This window comes from Cryptomeria japonica, chromosome 10, assembly GCF_030272615.1.
Source record: "Cryptomeria japonica chromosome 10, Sugi_1.0, whole genome shotgun sequence".
Lineage (NCBI taxonomy): Eukaryota > Viridiplantae > Streptophyta > Pinopsida > Cupressales > Cupressaceae > Cryptomeria > Cryptomeria japonica.
This window is the reverse complement of record NC_081414.1, coordinates 229,173,777-229,188,251: the sequence shown is the minus strand read 5'-3', so window position 1 is coordinate 229,188,251 and position 14,475 is coordinate 229,173,777.

The window sequence follows — 14,475 nt, the reverse complement described above, 5'->3', positions numbered from 1 at the left end:
AAACACAGAAAAAGTTAAATGGTAAACGTAGCTTGAGTAGGCTCAGGTCGATAATTTTCATAACCCCTTTCCAAATATTTACGAGTGAGCTCTCTCTTATTATAGTGGTCTGCTTTGATTTTTCATTTCACTTTATAAAACAAAGTTTCATAATGTCTTTAATAAAATATTTTTAAACTTACGCAAACCACAATCACAAGTTCTTAACATTTTATTTAAAACATGATCCTTGATATTTACCTTCCCTTGAGAAGATCAAAGCCCCAAATTTTGATTTTATTTATTTGATTTTGAGATCCATAATTTTGTTGGCATTTATGCTCAGCACTTGGTGAAAAATCAGTTATGATCACATATAGTATATACATTTAGGGTAGAATTGATTTATTATCTTGGAGCATTTTGAAGCCATAGTTAAATGAAGAATTGAAGATTTTAAATTATTGTAATAGTTGAAATTTTAGTACCACAAATGAAATGGAAAAAATTTGTTGTATTGTGTAACTAAAAAAGAAAATTTGGATTCCCCTAAGTATTAGTAGATTTAGAAGATATCTAAATTATTTATTTGTTCTAATTATTAAGGTAAACTAGATAATAAGTATCAAGCCTTAAAAAAGAAATACATATAAATTACTAATTTAATACATGGTAAAACTTATTAGAAAATGGAGAATATTATTAAGATTAGTGTGTTACTCACCTTCTGTATCCTAATATGTTTTACAACTCTTTTTTTTCTTTTTTTTCTTTTTTTTAATATACATCTTCAGAAGTCGTAGTGGGCAAAATGGAATGCCCATATAAAGGTTGAAAATCATGTAATTATTTTTCTATTCTCCATGGACTTGAAATTTTGTTATAATGGGAGATTGTTGAGAGGGTTGCAATGTTGATTGGTAAGAGCATCTTCAATTATTAATGGGTGTAAGATGTAATATGTAATTAGTTATTCATGGGTAGTACTTGAGACTAACGTATGCTAAATTGGGTGGGGAAAGTTGAATAAGTTACACTCAAATTTTGGAGGCCAATCTGTTGCAATGAGTCATGAGAATTTTTACCATGATAGTTTGGGATCTTTTTTGGGCCTTTGGTATTACCATTTGGTGGTTTTCTATGCCTCGTTAACTTTGTATAGTGACATCTTGAGATGATACATTTTATAATATCTATTATAGCTTTATTTTATTAGTTTTTCTCTAAGATTAAATAGTGTCAATATTCCGTCATTCCTTAAAGAATATTGAATTTTGAGTGTGTAATGTAACTGTTGATTATTACTGAAAGATGACAGTGCTTTAAAGGTTGAGTTTACGAATGCATGTCTATACCACTCTTGTTCTATAGTTATATTATTTTTCTCTCAAGGTTTCCTTTTTAAGTGTTGTTTAATGCTAGAATGCCACTACAATTTCTACAATATTTTTCTTTTATGATCTATGTGAAATACTTGCATATTTAATACTAGAGCTCTCTCTCAAGTTTAACTATTAAATGGCTTGTGAATATATACTTATTTGCATGTGAGTTGCATGTACTTGTAGTTTGCATGTGATAGATCTAGGGTAATTGAAGTATTGGGCATTCCTTAAATTTGATGTTTTACATTTTTATAAAGGAAATGGTTAATGTTGATTCATATTTTTAAATTGAATCGATTGAAAGTGATGTATATGTTTTTTATTTTCAAATGATGTATACTAATAAAAATAATATTTTTTAGTGTATTTTATTTTTAAAAATATTTTTTTTTATAAAATAAACACTAAAATTTAGTTGGTAAAATGTTGCAATTGAAGTTACATGGAGCGTCGCACTTTATATAGTAAATTGTTTTTTTCCCTTTAGCTTTTTTGGGTATTGATAACTTGAAACTTTAGTGCATTGATATGTTTTTTTTACTATTTTTATACATATAGTTTGAAATAAACTTGAAAATTTATGTATACTAAAATATAACTCTTTCCATTTGGTGTCACCTTTTGTCTTAATTATTTATTTAAAATGGAAAAAATATATATCATCTTGATATAGATTCTTTTTTCTATTGTATTACATTTTTTTCCAAAAAAAAATTAAATAAATTTTAGTTTTTTCCTTGACAAAATAATCAAACTTATATTTTAGTGTTGATAACTTACTTTCAATAAAAATGAAATATAAAATATAAAAATTAATTAAAATATTAAAAGATACATATTCTGGAAAATTCACTTATAGATCTACAAAAAGATATTTTAATATTTTTAAAAAGATATTATTTATAAGTGTAGATGTTTTTGAAACATTGAGTTTTTCAAATGATTTTATGTTTTTGGTAATCGAACCCAAAGTGGTATAGAATATGCATTTTATAGACAATTTCAATTTCACTTATAGATCATATGTTAGACCAAAATTAATTTTTAGTTAGAAATACTTAAATTCACTTGTTTTGATAAGGTGGTCTAGAGAGGGACATAGTTTTGTACTTTTATCATATAACCTAACAAGCTTATATAAATTTGTAGGAAACTGATAACTGATTATTGATTTCTATTTGAGGGGATTTTGCAATAGATTTGGTTTAATTTATTAGGAAACAATATGGCAAGAAATAATAGAATGTGTCAAAAAAATGTGTCAACCATTCATCCTAATGTATCACATTCATTGTTTTATTTTTCCTCACATGTAAAGGAGGGTGATTGCTTTGAGGTGGCACTTTTGGCCACATATCAACTATCTTGTAATGTGTTTAAGAAGTTGTAAGAGAGCCTAATATTATTAGGTTGTGTAAGAATTTATTATGACATTGTAAGATGGGAGTTGTTGGAAATATTGGCATTGATGTTAAAGGAATGAGAGATAAGGTTTGTAAGATTGAAAGAAGAGTGGTTTGCAAGAGGAGAAAAGTGCAACACCAATGAGGAGAAGGATAGGCATCATTACCTCAACACATATACATATGAGCAAACTGTGGATCATTTTAGTATTGAATTAGAGGGATTTTCTACCTTGGGAGTCTATTTCATCAGCTAGACATTGATTTGACAGAGTAAAGTTGTAGATGATTGTGTCATTCCAAATTGCAAATCAACTTGTTAATGATAACACAAGAGAAGGTGATAACAAAATAAGAGCATTCAAAGGAATACAAATGAAAAAGTAATGGTAATCAAGTGGCAACAATTAAAAACATTAAAGGACAACATTTATATATCAAGATGGCCTATATATTAACAATAATAATATATCATAGACAATGGAATTTTGGGGATAATGATGATGTCTACAGAACTAAGTTTGTTTGATATATAAAATAATAATTAATATATGCAAAGATTAATATACCATGTTATTTGATATATTAAGGTATAAAAGGCAACAATTTAATAAGCAACCTCATTAAGAAATGATTTAATTAATATGGGGTGGTTGGGATAAGAAGTGGCAGTGATTATGTTGTGAAAGGATGCCTAAACATAAAAAAACATATAAGACAAACAATTCACATAAGACAATAAAGAAAAAGACAAGACATATATAACAAAATAAGATAACAATTGGTAATACACAAAAATCTTGCAAAATGGCGGCGTTTGAAGATAGCAAGAGCAACAGCAGGAGCAAGGATGTCGACAAGCGAAGTTTGGGCGTGCAGGCTACGAAGATTCCTAATCAAAATAAAGTCGCCCCAAAGATCGGTTCATGGAGTGATGAAGCAAATATTGCCTTTCCCATTGAAGCGGGTAGGTTTCAACCCTCATAGAAACCAGCTAATTTTGGGCGAAAAGACATTTTCCATGGAGACAGATATTCTAGACCGCAGATGAATTATGGAAATTTGTACTTAGGTGGTAATTAGTGCTCTATTGACCCACTTAAATGGAAGGAAGATGGTTTCATCTGGAATAATAAAGGTTGGTTTCACAAGGCCAAGTATCCTGCTTCAGAGTTCCCCCGAAACTGGCAACCTTCGCCTAAATCTAGCATCCTTGGTGCGGTAATCGAGCGAGGCAATGCTCATTCTGAACCTAATATGTTCCTTTTGAAATCTCATGGTAACTTCCAATTGTGGAATGGGCGCTTCAGGCAAGACAACTCTAGGGTGGACCATGCCAAATTTTGGAGATCCAACTTTCATCCTAAAGATTGGAACCCTTGTCTGGATCGAGTGGGATATACTGATTTCCGAGGACGAACCTTTCCCCCTCATCATCCTCGTCATCATAAACCAGTAAGAAATACTTCAAGACCTACTATCTTTTTGGATGAAAACAAAATTAATTATGCTAGATCGACTCTACTTGAATTCTGCTTTTTCATCAAGTGGGGTGGTGGAAAACGGGTTAAGGGTAACTTTGAATCCTGGTGTAGAGCACAATGGGGAAAGGATATTAACATCAATATTCTCCCAAATGACTTCTATATGATCGAATTTATGAGTAATGAGGAGAAATGGCAAGCTAAAAACAAAGGTCCATATATCTTGGATGGAATTGAAGTTCACATCATTGAGTGGTAGCCCAATTTCAATCCCCGAACTCATGTATTACCAGACAGTAAGGTATGCTTAAGACTCTATAACTATCCCTCAGATTATTGGCATATAGATGTCATTAAGGATATATGCAAAGATCTTGGCACATTTGTATCGGTTGATGACATTTTGGAGGACAAAATATGGGGAAGCTTCCTCAGAATATGCATTTGCACAGATCAAATCTCCAAGATCCTCGATGAAGTTAAAATTATTGGGGTTGGGAAGTTTTGGTTCTAAAAGATTGATAGAGAAGATCAGTTTCATATTTTCCCTAGATGCTTCTCTTTGGATCACACCGGCCTAGGTTGTGATGTTTCGGCTACGATTCATAGAAATTATTCTTGCATGCAATTTCCTATTGAAGTAAATTTGCAACCAAAATCTCCTATCTCCATTGACACGGGCGGATTTTTGTAACGAAATTAATTTTAATGAGAATATTCTATTGGCTCAGGCAACTCCTTTGAACATAGCTCTTCCCTCCTTTGATCAAAGTGAAAGCCAGCAAGATCTTCTCATGCTTCTAGAAAAGACTAAAACCTTACAAGCAGATATTGAAACTAAACTAGCAGAGTCGCCACCACCCTCTCCTCTTGTGACTGGGAGTCAACTGGTTATTGAAGATTGCAAAATTCACACTCAGGAACAAGACGCTATTAGATATCTGGGAGAGATGGGAAATAATATTTGTTCTTTGCTTGGTATTGAATTGGAAGATGGTGAAATTGAGTCTTCCTCCTCAGAATGGGAAGAAGACTTTGAACCTGACTCTGATCTTATATTGGAGGTATCCACAAAAGGTTTTGGGAAGTCGGATTCAACCATTGACAAACCAAACTTGAAGCCAAAAGGAATGCGGGGGCGCAAGTCAAAAAAAATAATGCTAGCAATTGCTGGTGCAGCCAATGGTCAAACCAAACTTAATTTAGGGAAGGGAAACACCCTTCCCCATGAGCAATGAAACTCTTATCTTGGAATGTCACGGGCATCAATGCCCCTGACAAATGGCGATTGATTAAGCGCTAGATTGATGACACCAAAGGAGATATTTGGCTTTTACAAGAAACTAAATGGAGTAAGGTTGAGATTGATGCAAAAATGAGAGTTTGGAAACAATGGAATGGTTTGTTTAGGCAATCGGATGGAGCCTCTAGTGGCTTGGGAATCATTTGGAATCCCATGATCGTTAGGATCTCTCTTGTTGGGGAAGATAAGTACTGGCAACATTGTCTAGTAACTATCCTTGGACGAAATGAGAATTTCAATCTTTTTAATATTTACAGACCATCTTTTGTTGGTGATAAACGTGCTTTCTGGGATCTTTTAGCCATCAGACTTTGCAGTATTACCGAAGGCAGTTGCGTGGTTGCTGGGGACTTCAATGTGATCCTTTCTGGCAATGAAAAAAGTGGGGGCATTCATAGGACTGGTACGTCCCAGAAGGATTTTTTGGAATTTGTTGAGAAGAATCACCTAATAGACATTGTTCCTAAAAAAGGTATTTTCACATGGACAAACAAGAGACTAGGTTTTGCTAATATTGCAAAATGGCTAGATCGGTTTCTTGTTACTGGTGATAGGCTAGGACAAAATCTTGTATTAGAGTCATCGATTCTCCGGCTTATTGGATCAGATCACTACCCGATCTATCTAGAGGTTGCCAAGGGACAATCGGAGGGAGGTACTCCTTTTCGGTTTGAGAAAATGTGGTTCAGAGTGCTTGAGCTACATGATCTTATTTTTGTTTGGTGGAATGAACCGACTCTAGGGAATAATTCAAGATTATTTATACTTAATAAGAAGCTCAAGTATATTAAGGTTAAGATCAAAGAATGGAATATGAACCATTTCAAGAATATTCATATGGAGAAATTAAGAATTAAGGTCGAGTTGGAAGAAATCACCAATTCTATTATTACTTCAAGAATGAATGAGGATTTATTTAACAAAGAAAAACCCCTCAAATCTGATCTAAATGAAATCCTTCGATGTGAGTAAATCCATTGGTGACAAAAATCGAGGGAGTTATGGCTTAAGGAAGGTGACAAAAATACCAAATTCTTCCATAGATCGACCATTGCCATTTGCTATAGAAATAAAATATCGGAGATTAAGAGACCAGATGGATACATAGTCAGGAACTATGAGGACATTGCGCAAGAAGCTGTAAGATTCTTTGAATCTTTAATGAATTGCAGTCACCTAAATGGTCATAAAGCAAGAGTCGGACTTCTTAACTCAATCCCATCCATAATATCTGATAGTCAAAATGCAGCTCTCTTTAATCCTATTTCAATTGATGAAGTAAGGAAAACCACCTTCCAGTTGAATCCTGATAAGACTCCTGGCCCTGATGGCTTCCCTACAACTTTCTTCCAACAGTTTTGGGATATCATCACTCGAGATCTACACCTAGCAGTAGAAGAATCAAGAAAGAAAATGACTATGTTAGGTGCTATTAATCACACCTTTTTGACTTTAATCCCCAAAAAGCAAAACCCTCAACAGATGAGTGATTTTAGGCCCATTGCTTTATGCAACACGGTTTATAAGATTGTAACAAAGATCATAGCCAACAGATTGAAGCCCCTCCTTAAACACATCATATCGGATGAACAAAGTGGATTTGCCCCTGGAAGATCCATTGTGGAAGGCATTATCATTGCCCATGAAACGCTCCATACAGCTAGGAAAACCAAGGATTCTTGCATGGTTTTAAAACTGGATATTCTGAAAGCTTATGATATGGTGGATAGGGGTTTCTTAATTGATGTATTAAAAATATTTGGTTTTTGCAAGGAATGGATCACATGGGTCACGAGTTGTTTATCATCCCCCAAATTCTCTGTTTTGGTTAACGGCTCATCTCATGGCTTCTTTTCCACGTCAAGAGGAATACAACAAGGTGATCCAATGTCACTTTTTTTGTTTATCATTATGGCTGAAGCCTTAGGTCGATCAATAAGAGCTCTTTAACAAGATGATTGATGGCTTGGAGTCAATGTGGCAATAAGGGTTGAAAGAACGACTCACTTGCAGTTTGTCGATGATACCATTACGTTTGGCTCGGCTTGTAGGAGAGAGGCAAGGACAATTAAATCATGTCTCAATGATTACTGTATGGCTTCCAGACAGAAAATCAATTGGAATAAATCTGAAGTGTTTTTTGTCAACACTCCGATTAACATGCAAGGTGTCTTATCAAGGATTTTTAATCTCAAAGTTGCAAACTTCCCAGGGAAATTTCTTGGAACCCCCCTCTTCATTGGCAATAACAGGACTTGCTATTGGAAGCATCTTATTGATAAGTTCATATCCAAGCTTGCAAATTGGAAAGGCAAGTGGTTATCCTCTGCTGGGAAACTCACTATGATAAAAACGGTCCTCTCTGCGCTACCGGTTTTTCCATGGCATGTCGGAGATTACCGATGGCAATTGAAGATGAATTGATCTCTATAATGAGAAATTTCCTTTGGAATGACTCGGATGACAATGGGAAATTTCTTCTAGTAGCTTGGAAAAAGATTTGCCAACCAAAAAAGGAAATTTCGATTATGAATTTAGCTATGGGTACTAAATTGGTTTGGGAAATTTGCAGTGGTGGTAAACAAAAATAGGCAATGATTCTAAAACATAAATATTTGGACTCCCTGGAGCCAAAAAGGATTCTTACTATAACCCCCCCCCAAAGGTTCAGCCATCTGGAATTTTATTGTGGAAAGCAGGGAAATCATAAGTGATCAGGTTACTTGGGATGTCAGGAATGAAAGAGATGCCTCCTTTTGGATTGATTCTTGGGCCGGTGAAGCTGCCTTATGTCTCAACCCTGCTTTGCAACCTATCATGGTAGAAACTTGTCGCCTCTGGGGTCATAATATCTGTGATTATGGTTACCCTATCCATGAAAATGGCATTGCTAAGTGGAAACAGAACTCCTTGGATCCCTTGGACTTGGACCAGCACCAGAAAGACTTGTTTGTCGACATTCTCAGCAAAAGGGTTATCTTCCCTTCCCCTGAGAAGGACATTATCAGGTGGTGTGGTTCCTCTGATGGTAAATACAAGGTATGTTTTGGTTACAAATTGAAAGAAGCGGCTATAGACCAAAAAGATTAGCCTGTTAATCTTTTTTGGCATCGACATCTCCTACCCAAAGCAAGTTCATTTGCCTGGCTGGCTTGTCAAAAGAAGATTCTTACTAAAGAAAGACTCTGTTCAATGGACATCAATGGACCCAGTAGAAGCATTTTATGTCAAGAGCAAGAAGAGATCGCGAATCACCTACTTCTCCACTGCAAGTTCTCCAGTCACTGTTGGTGGCATTTCATGGGAAAATTGAGAATCTTTGGCCCCTTTCCATCAGGGTTGGAAGAGTGGTTTCTGCAATGGCCTAAACTGGTAAGAAAGGCTATGCTAATTTATTTTATATTCTACCATCTCTTCTGATTTAGGAAGTTTGGAAAGAAAGGAATCGCATAATTTTCCAAGATAAAGAGATGAGCTTAATGACTCTATGTGGGAAAATTGAGAACCATCTGACTAAGCTCCTGAATGAGTCTACTCAATCCAAATCATTAAAGAAAAATATATATACGGATTGGGATTGGAAGATTAAGCTGGCACTTCCAAATCTACTCATTCCACCGCTTTTTGGTAAGGGATCCTTGGTGGATTAGGTCAATCCAAGATTAGGTGTTAAATGGGAAGCGCCAGAGCCTGGGTGGTTTAAGGTAAAATTTGATGGTGCTTCTGCTAGAAACCTAGGTCAAAGTGGTATTGGGTTTATATTGAGGAACTCCGATGATATTTGTATAAAAGAAATCTCTGAAAAGATTGGAGTTGCCACTAACAACGAAGTTGAATTTAGAGCGGTTCTAAGAGGACTGCAACTAGGGATGGAGCTTGGGGTGCAGAGAATTCATTTGGAGGGAGACTCACTAAATGTGGTTAATGTGGTCCATTGTAACTACACCCCTAGTTGGCTCCTTAACCAGTGGCTTCAACCGATTCTGGTGTTGCTAGCCACCTTTGATGAATTTCGGATTAGCCACATCTATAGGGAAGGCAATGGAGAGGCTGATAGACTCTCTAAAATGGCGATTTTCGTTGGTGATCCCCCCTTGGCACTCTGATTGGGTCGTTCTGACTGATTTGATTATCCCAGATGAGCTTCCACCGGTTGATATGGTCTGATTATCTTGCCAAGTAATGGTGCTTTCCGGTTGAGTCTGTCGGTTGTGGTCTCAACTGTTTTCTTCTCCTTCCAGCTGATATGTTTCTCTGATTAACCTATCGATGATGGTACTGTAGTATTGCCTCCACCGGTTAACATGGACTCCCGACTATCTCACTGGTGGTGGAGCTCACCGGTTGAGTAAACTTGCTAGTTGCGCTCTCCATTTCTCCTTCCAGTTGAGAAGTTTCCTCGATTGAATTACCAGTTGGGGCGCAAACCGGTTGCATTGCCCCCCCCCCCCCCCCCCTTGCCTCTATATTTTTTTACTTAACCTAATGATCGTGGCTTCCGGTGGATAGATCAATCGATTGATTTGTTCACCAGTTAAGATTTCTTCTTGCCACCGAGTCGTGGCTCTCTACAGTCATTATTGGTCTGTGTTGGTTTGCGCCCCGTGGCAATTGGACATGTGTGTACTTTTAATTGATATTTAGTTACGACTAGATCCTTTATGGATATGCATATAATTACTTGATGGATAAAGACGATCGACATTAAGTTGACGAACTTTGGATCAGAAGTTGATTGGACATTGTCATTTCACGCGTGTGTATTCGATAGGTATGAGCTACTTGCCTGGCGCTCGTATCCCCTGGTTTGATGACTGCCTACTTAACACTGGAATGCCCTCATTTTCCCATCAAACATTTGCATTTTTCGTTCAGTGTCTTGCCATGGAATCCCCAATTCTCCTTGAAGCTACTTGTCGATAGATGGCCTTCCTAGGCGAAATCACTAACAAACATTTGCAAGAGGTCCTCTACTCTTGACACCCTCTCATTCTTCACAACCTTAAAAGGATACTGGGGAAGGAATTCCTTATGGCTTATCACAGGTACATAGCCAATGCTGATATTCCGACCCTTTTCCTTGCAATGGTCATATACATGGGGACTAGCAAGCAGAGAGCGAAGCTTTTAACTCAAATGGTGTTTAAACACCACCTGCTGGGAGAGATTGATGTCGCGTTGGACAATATTGATGACAATCTGAGAATACCGCTTCCCAAAATTATTATTTCCTTGGGCAACGGGGTGGAGGTGAGAAAGTTTGTGATTGTGAACTCTCTGGACTTTGATGCTCTTCAAGAAACCTGGCCTGCCATTACTAGGAATATTGAATTTCTGCTTAAGGCAACAAGCATTCAAAATGGCTTCACGTTGGAATGGAGGGAAAACTATCTTCGAGATGAAGGGTTAGCGGGTGTAGAAGGTTTTGGTATTCTAGAGAATGGAGATTTGGTTGATGGCAGTGACTGGGGGTTTGGGCTTGGCGAGGAGTGGTTCCCTAATGACTACCGACTCCCTAGGGAGAAGGTTGAATCGACGGCTCACTCGACCTATGGCACTGAATGCCCTATAATCCTGGATGCGGCTCGTGCTCCTGTGGATGATGACTCAAAAGACTCCCATTGATTCCGGTTGTCACCTTTCTCCGATTTCTCTGTTTTCTGGTTATTGTTTTTGTTTATAGGCCTCTGGTCGGTTCTGCTATCTTCAATTATTGTCGACTGGTGTTTTGTACTTATCCAGCCTCCTTGCTAGTTCTTTTTTGTATAAGGAATAGAGAGAGGGTAAGGGGTTTTCTTCCTGGTTCTTTCCCCCTACCGCTCTCACTGAACCAGGCCTTGTTTTCACCCATTTTTTATTAATACAAGGGTGTTGCCCCTCTGTAGCTATTTACTTATTGAAAAAAAATAAAAAAATAAGACAACAAATTTAAAAATTAATAAGCAGAGTTTGTTTACTTAAGGCAACGAAAAAAAAGAGGAGAATAAGATAAAATAGGAAAAAAATAAGTAATTGACATAAATTAATAAGTATTTGCAAACCAAAAGGAGTGATATAGTTAAGACAAGTTAGCATTTAGAAAATCAGGAGATGTAATCTAATATCTTAAAGTAATACGATTTGTATAAGATCAATTTGCTTATTAAGGAGAAGTGCGATTTCATATTGTGATGATGAAAGAGTGTGATCTACTTTGTGAAGTATTTATTAATAGACAAATTATTGTTTTGTAAGATGACTCTTAGGCATTTAAAGGCAGATTTTTTAATGCATTTGTTTGCAAAGGTTTCTCCCCTTAACAAAGGCATAACTCTTGAGAAACATTGTGTCTCTCAATGAGAGTCACATTCCTTGAGAAGAATTTGAAGATATAAGAGGAAGGCTTATTAGATGTGAGAAGTGTGTGTTATGTGATGAAAAGACAATCAAGTATATATATACACCAAGGGCCATTAATGATAAGAGAGATTGCAAATTTAATAAGAATAGTATGAGAAGATAGACTACAAAATTGATGAGAAGATTGAGATCATAGTCTTGGCAAACTTATGATTAGTTTATAGCAATTTTGAAAAGGGAATTAAAATATTAAAGAAGAGAGTTATAGCAAAATGTGTGGAGGAAATTATCCATCATTTGTTGAAGCAGCAAAATTGGAAAAAGGGTTCGGTGCCTCTAAGTGAATGAGGGATTGGAGCCTCTAGCAAGTTGAGCTTATGAAATTTGTAAGAGATTATTATATAATTAAGTAATTTACCATGACTTTCTCTTGTAAGGGTTTCCATTTAAATATCATGTGTTATTGTATTCCTCTCATGTGCATGATAATTGATGTTGAGTAAATAATGTTATTGTAATTGATATAGTTTTAAATAGGTAAAAATTGCATTATATTGATTCACCCCCCCCTCCCTCTCAGTATAATTGTGTGCTCATCAATTGGTAGCAAATCCAACTCCTTCAAATTAGACTAACCAACTAGAAAGATCTGAAGGAGTGCACATGGGTCGAAAAGAAGGGTTCTTTTGAAATAAAGCTCCATTGTTTGATGGAACAAATTATGCTTTTTGGAGACTAAAAATTGAGACTTATATTTAAGTGCCTTGGGTTATGAATTTTGGCAATCAATGGAAAATGTATATAGAGCTCCAACTCCTTCGATAGACGTAGTAGGAAAGAAGGCATATGAAGGTAATGCAAGAGAAAAAACTGCAATTTTATGTGGATTAACATAATCAAAGCTTATAAAGGTGATCCATTGCAAATTTTCCAAGAACATATGGGACAAATTGAGAAATATTTATGAAGGGGACACCAAAGTGAAAAATGCAAAACTTCAAACCCATAGAAGGGAATTTGAAAGCCTCAAGATGTTGGATGGAAAAAACAATGTAGCATATCTACTTCGAGTTGATGATATGGTTAACACTATATGGGGTCTTGATGAAGAAAGAGAAGAACTGATAATAGTTCAAAAGATATTGAGATCCTTTCCTAGGAGATTTGAGGTTAAAGTCTTAGCTATAGAAGAAATAAGGGACATGGATAAATTAACCATGGATGTCCTACATGGAATCCTTATAACATATGAAATGAGGATCGAAAAAGGGGAATCAGCCTTTAATGCTGCAAAGAGATCAAATGATAAAAAACCTATGCCAAGTGGGAGTTTTGAAGAAGAAACAAATAAGAAGGAAACTCTTTTTGTTTGAAAGTTAAGAAGAAAGAGCAAAGGAAAATAACCTTTTAAATGCTTTAATTGTGGAAAAGTTAGACACCTTGTTCACAATTGTCCATATTTAAGAGAGTGACAATGAAAAAGAAGGGTATTATCCAAGGCATGAAAACAAATATAATTGCAAGTATGATGAAAACAATAAAAAGAAGAAATCCTATGACTATGAGAAGAGTCTCTATGTTTATAGAGATGATATCTCATCCAATGAAAGTGACAGGGACAACTATAAAGAAGAAATGTTTTTTATGGCATTTGAGACATACAACAATAACATTGAAAACAATGATAAATAAAAAAAGCACTCAAATAAACTTAAGAATATGATGATGAAGATAGCTTTGAAGAAAAACTCTATCATGCTATAGATGAGATTAAGAAACTTAAGAAGAATAATTTAAAATACAAGCATCTATTTCACGAAGAATGCAAAAAAACAAAATCACTTGAAGAATAAAAAAAAGCAATTATCAATTTGAATTTCAAGCAAAAAAAATTGTGGAAGTAATTAAATCTCAAATAAAGATGAAGGAAGAAACATGCGAACAATTAGAATATGAGATTGTTTCTCTAAGGAAGGAATTAGAGAAGACAACCACAAAGATGAACACAAGACACAAATTTGATAGGATCTCCAAAATTCTAGGTGATATCATTAATAGCCAAAGATCACCATTAAACAAAATAGAACTTGGTTAGGAAGAAAAACACAAGTCAAAAGAAGAAGAATCAAATGGGTCATCAAGAAAAACTAATGAAGGAAAGCCAAGGATATATTCTCATAAAGGAGAATGTGGCAAAGCAAAAGAAAGCACATATCAAAAGGATAAGGACACTTTGGAAAAAAAATTCCCACAAAGGCAAGCAAATATGACCAAGTTCTATCATCCTTTCATTGGCTATTGTTTCACATGCAATTTAATTTGGTCATAAGGCAAGAGAGTGTACAACACAAGTGAGATGTAATAAAAATGGAACATAAATAGAAATCATTATAGGTGGAAAAGTAGTAACTCTAATTCATATCCTCTCGATGTGAATTATTGTGTTAATATGCGCTACAAATGCAACAATTTATGGACACATAACACAATTTTGCAAAAGTGGTTTTGTGAAACTATCTAGACAACATAAGTTGAAGGACAACATGACTAAACAAAAGGAAGGAAATATATAAGTTTGGAAG